The following is an 8627-nucleotide window of genomic DNA, read 5'->3' on the forward strand; positions in this document are numbered from 1 at the left end:
TAGTGGGAAATAATATTGTTTTGTTTTCTTTTTATTTTTTCTGTCTTCTTATAGTACGTCTCTAGGGTTAGTGTTTAGGGTGTTAGCTTAATTAAGTTTATGCTATGTACTTCGGATTTGAAATCATGAGTATATTGCGAGGGTTGTAAAGTATGTTTTATTTAGGCTTAGACGCGTGGATTTATTTTGTTAAATGGGTTTTTTTTTTAAAGGGCTAATATTTTATTGGAATGGTTAGTAAGTAGACTGATAAGTAACACTTAAAAAGAATATTTTAAAATATTCTTTTAAAATATCCTTTTAAAAGAATATTTTTGTTTTATTATTATTTAAACAAAAGTATGAGTTTCTAATTATAATGATTTTGTTATAGTTATGTTACTTTGTATTATAAATTATAGTAAGATCTCTTTCGTAAATAAGTTAGAATTAAATGTTTAGTTGAAGCTGGATATTGATGAGTTTAGAAAGTGATGTTGGTAATTTGAGAATAATGAGAATTTTGAGTTTAGGAATTAAAAATGGACTATTTTAGAAGTTGTAGGCTTGAATATCAAAATATGAGATTGATTGGAAATTTATGAAAATTTACGAGATTATCTTATAGGTGACGATTAATTTTGTTCGGCATTGTTGAGGAAATTTTCAAAAAGCAAAGAAGTCCAGGTAAGCGGGGTCCCTATGCTAGATTTGCATAAAAATAAAATGGACCGAGGTTGATTTTTGAAAATATGCATGTTTTGTTATGAAAAGATATTTGAACTATCTCAGTTATTTGTTCTGCATTACGCATGAGTTTCTGTTTAAGAATAAAGTATTTTCTGGCATGACTGGTGTAGACATGAGCTATTTTGCATCCTATTTCTGAACTGTGCAAAAGAAAACGAATATGAAAGTTTATGCATAAATTATGTTTTATGATTTCTGAAAACTCTGTTCTGTTCTGAAGATGTTCTGTACTCTGATATCATATGATTTTTGAAAACTCTGCTATGCTCTGAAAATGGTCTGTACTCTGATATGATGAAATTTCTAAAAGCTTTTGGCATGACATTCTGAATCGGGATGTGGTTTGTGGATGGTGACCTATTTGACCTACCACGGGTGCTAACAGTGGCTTCTGTTTGGGTTGGTACCAACTGTTCTGTTTCTGGTGCACCCACTTTGGAAACAAAGTAGTTTTCTGGTGGTCTTTCCTGTGTGCACACTCGGGGCTCCAAAAATAAATTAGGGGAAGATTCACATTCTGTTTCTGCTCGGTTAGCTACCGGGGTTTGTACAACTCTACCACGGGGGTTAAACATGGCCTCTGATGCGATATGATACTCTGGTACGATGGTGGTCAGTTATGCTATGCCAAAAGAATTTGAATAAGAATATTTTTGAACTTTCGCTTTGATATTTTTGATAACATGTTCTGACTCTGCATTCTGAAAATAAAGTGTTTTGTTCTGTATTCTGAAATCTGTAAATGCTCATGTTTGCATACTAGTATATGTTCTCTGCTTACTGAGTTGTTGATAACTCACCCCCCTCTTATCTCCAATATTTTCAGATGATTGTTGGATATTTCAGCTGAGGATCAAGACTATGAAGAATTGGGTGTGATGACTTAAGAATACTTGATTAAGAATAGAAAGCTCTCGATGAGTATTGGTAATTTTTGGGGTTATTGTATTGAGGATTTTATATACGATTAGGTGTGGTTAATTAATTTTTGAAGTGTTTACATTTGATTTGAATCTTTTTGAAGAGTATTATCAACGTTGGAGTTGATTATCTGGTAATATGAGTTAACTCTCCAGACCCTCGGGAACGGGGCGTTATACTTGGTGCTCAGCGTGGTTATGATTTATATAGAAGGGAGTACAAGAAAGCTCAGTGGTACGTGCAAAACAATTGCTCTGAGATAGAGAGCCACTTGAAGTAAGTTCAAATTAATTGTTAATTAATCATTGAATTTACTTATTAAACAATTATACGAATATACTTATTATTGGTAATTTTTAATTTTAGTGATCATATTAACGTGCTCAAAGAACTGTGAGTAAATGATATAGACCATAGACATGAACAGGAGTTCCTGAAATGGTTCGAACAACGAGTAATGACATTAATACAGAAGCGATTTTGCACCAACTTAAAAAATAGATTGGATTATTAAAGATTGAATGTTTATGCTTTATTTAATATGTAGGTTGTACAAATGCATGCGAGTAATCTGAACAATATATCAGACGAACTATATGCACTGGCGCGTGGCCACTTGAGACACACTGCTCGATATTTTGCATGTACTTCTCAAGAAAGTAGATATCACACAATTGATCGAGAACTTTATATAAAAATACCAAATAATGGTGTTCGTGTCGAAGAGAGTCATGATTGAGATAACGTTGATTTCTATCATATATATAATTAGAATGACATATGTGGAGGAACTTGTGGTTTATATATTTAAGTGTGACTGGTAGGATTTAAGCAAATATGCCATGTACATAAAACGATGCATTATCCAACAACTAACAATTCATAACACAATCCAAACACACAAACAACTTCATCCTTCAATCCATTCGACCCCCTTACTTACAATGCAAAAATATAATAAATCATGAAAGTTCTTTGAAAAAATACTTACAGTGTTATAATATAATTTTCGAAAGATTCCGGAGGTGCAAGAAGTAGCGGCACAACAACGGAATAGTGAAAAATGCACTATGGCCGTGGGTCTCAAAAACACAATTTTGAACAGGGACAAACCAAAACTCGAGATTACTAGGGAAGAGTTTAAGGATGTCGGTGAAGTTAGTGGTGGTGGTTGGCCGTGGGTGGCGGCGTAGAGGGCGGTTGAAGTCCAAAAATCCCAAAATGGAAATGTGAATGGTGGAGTTTCACCGGTAGCATATCGGAGCTAGGGATGGGTGGTTTAAGTTGTTAGGAGGTCAATGATGATGTGGTGAAGAGATGGTGGCTGGAGGTGGTGCGACGGTGGCGCGCGAACACAAGAGGTGACGCGGCTTGATGCCATGCATAGGGGCTCACGGCAACGCGAGAGGGGCTGGAAATCAGAGGGTGAGGTCGCCGGCCGGAGAAGAGATGAATGGAAGGGGCGGTGATGGGAAAGGATAGCGCACGACGGTGCTGTGTGTGGAGGAGAAAAATGAACGAGGGAGAGAAGGAGGACGTCGCGCGCGTGGGGAGAGAAGTAGGGGAGGAAAAAGAAAAGGAAGAAAAATAAAGGAAAAAAAAAAGAGAAAAAAGAAAGGGAAAAAAGAAAAGAGGAAAATGAAAAAGATAGAAAAATAAATGATGTCCAATCCTCACATCTTGGGTCACAAAAATGATCCAACAAAAAAGATTTCAAAACAGCAAGTTAAATAAAATAATTTAAACGTAGTGATTAAATGAAGATAAAATAATTAAATCCAATAATAAATTAATTTAAAATGAAAAGCAATTTAAATACATAATAATAATTAATATTAATAAAGCACATCAAAATAATTTTCACAAATTAAAAATCATAAAAATAAACCAACTAAAAATCTGATAAACTTAAAACAAGAGAACTAATATTTAATTTAATATAAATAATCATTCAATTAAAAATATTCTAAAATACGAGATGTTACAATTTCCACTACGTATTCTGATTTAGTATTTCTAACAGTGACTATAACAGCTTTCTTCCCACAGCTAGCTTGTTGGTATCATCATATGATCATGATGCGCGTTCACCATGTAATTGTAATAATTTTAAGGACCTTTTGTGTGTGTGTGTGTGTGTATATATATATATATATATATATATATATATATATATATATATATTATACATACATACTAGCAAGCACGTTTGCCATGTCTGCCAAATTGAAGAAAAAAATAAAGTGTGACTTTAAATATTAAAATTATCTAATACATAAGAGTAAAATTACTATTTATTCATGTTCATCATTTATTATGAAATTTAAATTATATTAAAAATTCAAATTAATTAGATAGTTTTTTTTCCTTAAAAATGTTCAGTAAAATTTTATCATTTATTTAATGATAAAAAATTAGTATTTTATAAATTAAAGTTGATTTTTAAGTGTATGATATAATATTTATATTTTAATTATCTATTTTATGTTAGTTTAAATCAATATTTAAACTTTTACTGTTAGATTAATTCTGAAGATTTAAGATGAAGAGTTGAGATTTAAAATCCAAAAACCAACCTTTTCCCCCACTTTCCTTTCTCCCTCTCTCTCTCTCTCCTTCCCCAAGCACGTTTGCCTAATTTAGTTAATTAAGAATATTATCATATTTAAATTATGTCAAAACTCTAATTATTTATATGGTTTTAATTTCTTAAAAATATTTAGTAAAATTTAATTATTTATTTAATGATGGAAGATCAGTATTTTATAAATTAAATTTGATAGTTTATATCTGGTATGTTATTTATATTTTAATTATTTTAATTTTAAATTAGTTTAAATTAGTGTTTTAATAAAAGAAATTATTTATATATAAATTTTAACAAGAGAAATTATTTATTATAGTGATAAATATTACAGTCTTATAATTATATCTCTAAATTTTAACAAGAGAAATTATTTATAAAATTTTAAAGTGTGTAAAATATGCACAGTATCTTTAAAAAAATTTGGTATATTTGAGATTCACTTTAAAGAAACTATTTTTTACATAATAGTGATAAATATTTTAAAGATTTTATTTTATTTTTATATATAATAGTGATAAATATTATAGTGATTTTATTTTTTATTTATATATAATAATGATAAATATTATAGTGATTTTTTTTTCCTCACTTTCTTTCTCTCTCCTATGGCCCGATTCTTCCCCCACACCCCATCCTCCTTCAGCCCAGCTTGGCGCTGCAGTGTGCCGGCATGCCTGTAACACCCCGTATTTTAGTGTATTTTAATGAATGAATTATTTTTATTGATTCAGAATTTATTCTCTTGTTTTAAAATTATTGGATTTTTAATTAGACTATTTTTATGATTTTTAGTTTACGAAAATTATTTTTTGAAGTGTTTTTTTTAAATTAATTATTGTTATGTGTTTAAATTTCTTCTCGAATTAAATTAGCTTATTGTTGGGTTTAATTATTTATTTTCAATTTAATCACTGTGTTTGAATTATTTTATTTCACTTGCAGTTTTAAAATCGTTTCCGTTGGATTATTTTTATGACCCAAGATGTGAGGTTTGAACCTCATTTCTTTTCCTTCTATTTTTCTTTTCCTTTTCTTTTTTTTTTTCTTTTCTTTTCTTTTTCTCCTCCTGGTCTTCCTCCCCGCGCGCGAGTTCTTCTCTCTCTCTCTCTCTCTCGCCGTGCAGCAGTTCCTCACCCAGCCCGCCGCCGTCGCGCCGCCGTGCGCGACACCGCCCGGCCGACTAGCTCCCCCACCGGCCGGCGAGCTCACCCCCCAAACCCCAGACCCTACCTCGCCGCCGGTAGCCCGCACGCACCCCACAAAGCCGCGGCGTTCTTTGTGCTCGCGCTCCGCCGTCGCGCCACCACCGGCCACCATCTCTTCACCACTTCATCCCCAACCTCCCAGCTACCCAATGGACCCAACCCCGGCTCCGATACGTCACCGGTGAAGCACCACCAAGTCCATTTTCGATTTGTGCATTTTTGGCCTAAAACACCCCTTGCGCCGCCACCCACGGCAAACCACCACCACCATTGGCTTTACCGACCTCTCTAGGCTCTACCCTATCAATTTTGGGTTTTGGTTTGTCTCCGTTGAAAAGTGGGTTTTTGAGACTCACGGCCACAGTATATTTTACACTGTTACATTGCTGAGCCGCCACTTCTTGCAGTTTCGTGGTCCTTCGAAAATCATTATATAGCAATGTAAGTTTTTTTTAAAGAATTCTCGTGAATTTAATGTATTTTTGCACTAGCACATTACACTGTATTTAATTGTTGATTGGTTTTGCCGGACTGAGTTCGAGGAGTAACGGGGTTGATTGGATTGGGTGATGGAGTTGTTAGTATGATTGGTTTAGACTATGAGATTTGTTGGCTGTTTGGGTTTAAATAGTGGTGTTTTGTGTATGACGTGGGTTGTGGTGGATATTGGTGATTTTATGAAGTAATGATATATTTTGAGATTATGAAAGTTTTAAGTTTTGAGAAATTTAAAATAGGTTATTTAAGAAGCTTAGGCTTAAATATCGACATATGTGATCTATTGGAAACTTACAGAAATTACGTGATTATTTTTATAGGTGACAATTTATAGTCGACTCGACATTTTTGAGGAAATTTTTGGAAAAGTTAAGTCGTCCAGGTAAGCGGGGTTCCTATGCTGGATTTGCATAAAAAGAAATGAACTGAGGTTGGTTTGTAAAAATGTGCATGTTGTTTTAAAAAGAAAAAAAAAAGTGAAAAACAACCTCAGTATATGTTTTGCATTCCCTCATGAGATACGTATGAAAGAGAAAAGAAATGTTTGACATGAAATGTGTAGACATGAGCAATATTTGACATGTTTCTGAAATATACAAAAGAGCGAATATGATATCGTTGAAATTTTTATGCATGTGATATGAAATGATATGGATCTGTTTTGATCAAATAGAAATGATATGAATATGTTTCGCACGTGTTTTGATATGATATGGATACGATAAAACTTTGGCATACTTATCTATTCTGAATATGGTTCTGATATGATGATACTGTTCACGTGATATGGTTGGTACCACCATGATATGATATGAGTGCACCCACTTTGGAAACAAAGTGGTCTTTTTACGTGTTCTTTCCTGTGTGCACACTCGGGGCTCCGAGATTGAAAAAGGGGAAGTTCACCACATGATACTGCCTGGTTTGGCCACCGGGGATAGCACAACCCTACCACGGGGGTTAAACATGGTATATGATATGATATGATAAGATGAATATGTTCAGTTATGTTATGCCAAAGTGTTTTTGAATATGAAATGGATCCTCAAATATGAATTGTTGACTTGAGTATGAAATGTTGAAAAGTCGCTCTGATTTTCTGATAACACGTTTTCTGAGATCTGCATATAAAAATAAAATGTTTTGTTTCTGCATATTGAACTTTCTGAAAAGGCTCATGTTTACATGCTAGTATATGTTCTCTGCTTACTGAGTTGTTGATAACTCACCCCTTATCTCCACAATATTTTCAGATGATTTGAATGTTTCAGTTGAGGATCAAGGATATGGAGCATGGGTGAGAAGAGTTAAGAATGATGGTTTAAGCATAGAAGGTTTATATGGGTATTGATGGTTTTCATTCAGTAAACTTGTTGTGTTCTGATGTTGTGATTTGTCGGGAGATTAATGTTTATATTAAGACTTTGTCTTGTCTTAGAATCGTTATTCTGGAGTAAGTGATGTAAATATATGAGTATTTTGTGCGATAGAGAAAAATTAGAATATGTACTATGTGGAAGAAAAATGATTTTTAAGTGACATGAGTTAACTCTCCGGACTCTCGGGTACGGGGCTTTACAAAGCCTCACCGCCACCACCAGCAAGTCCCCCTCAAGCTGGCGACCAACACGGCCACCGCCGATTTTCCTCATGCGCAGCCCTCTCTCTCCCCTGCTGTAACCCAATCGAAAAGGGTTTTTCCCATTTCTGTCTAGTTGCGTCGCCGTACGTAGCCACCCAGCCTCACCGCCACCACCGGCGAGTCCCCCTCACGTCGGCAACCAACCCAGCCCCCACCGATCTCCCCTACGCGCAGCCCTCTCTCTCCCCTGCGGTAACCTAACCGAAATGGGTTTTTCCCATTTCTCTCTAGTTGCGCTGCAGTACGCGGTCACCCAGCCTCACCGCCACCACCGACGAGTCCCCCTCACGTCGGCGATCAACTCAGCTCCCACCAATCTCCTCCGCGCACCGCAGCTCTCTCCCCTGTGGTAACCCATTTCTCACGGCAACTCTCTCTCTCTCTCACTCTCTTCAAACCAAAAATAAACAAAGAAGGAATAAAAAGCATAAAAAAATAACACTATTCATTTTTGTTGATCTCACTATTCATATCAACATAGCCTCTTTTAAGATAAAGGATATATATATATAGAGTAATGCTACATACAATCGTGGAATGCGCAAATGCCGTGCAGTTGTTTTGAAAAAGAGTGGGGTCTACTCATAAAAAATTAATTTCTTTTCATGTGGATGATCCCATATTTTTTTGCACACATACGACTGTAAGTATAATTTTTCATATATATATATATATATATATTTACAACGGCTTATGATTTCTGACTAATGAGGGGTTGATAACATGCAGTAGCGCTCACTGGTTAATACGTACTGGTCCGGATCGATCTAACTGGTTCTTTGTTGGGCTTTTTGCCCTTCTAGTGAAGGGTGGGTTTCGCAAGGCTAATGCATCCTGTTTTGAAAGGAATATATGATTGGTGCACTTCTTTGTACACTACTAATATTATATGACTAATTCCGATTAATATATTTTACCTTATAACCCAAAAAATAAATAAGACTACAATTAAGTTGAGTACTGTACGTAATTCGAGGGGAGATAAAAGGGCAGCTCCGAGTTTATAAGAACATATTAACTGATCATGATCAACATGCATGCAGAA

This window comes from Juglans regia, chromosome 6, assembly GCF_001411555.2.
Source record: "Juglans regia cultivar Chandler chromosome 6, Walnut 2.0, whole genome shotgun sequence".
Lineage (NCBI taxonomy): Eukaryota > Viridiplantae > Streptophyta > Magnoliopsida > Fagales > Juglandaceae > Juglans > Juglans regia.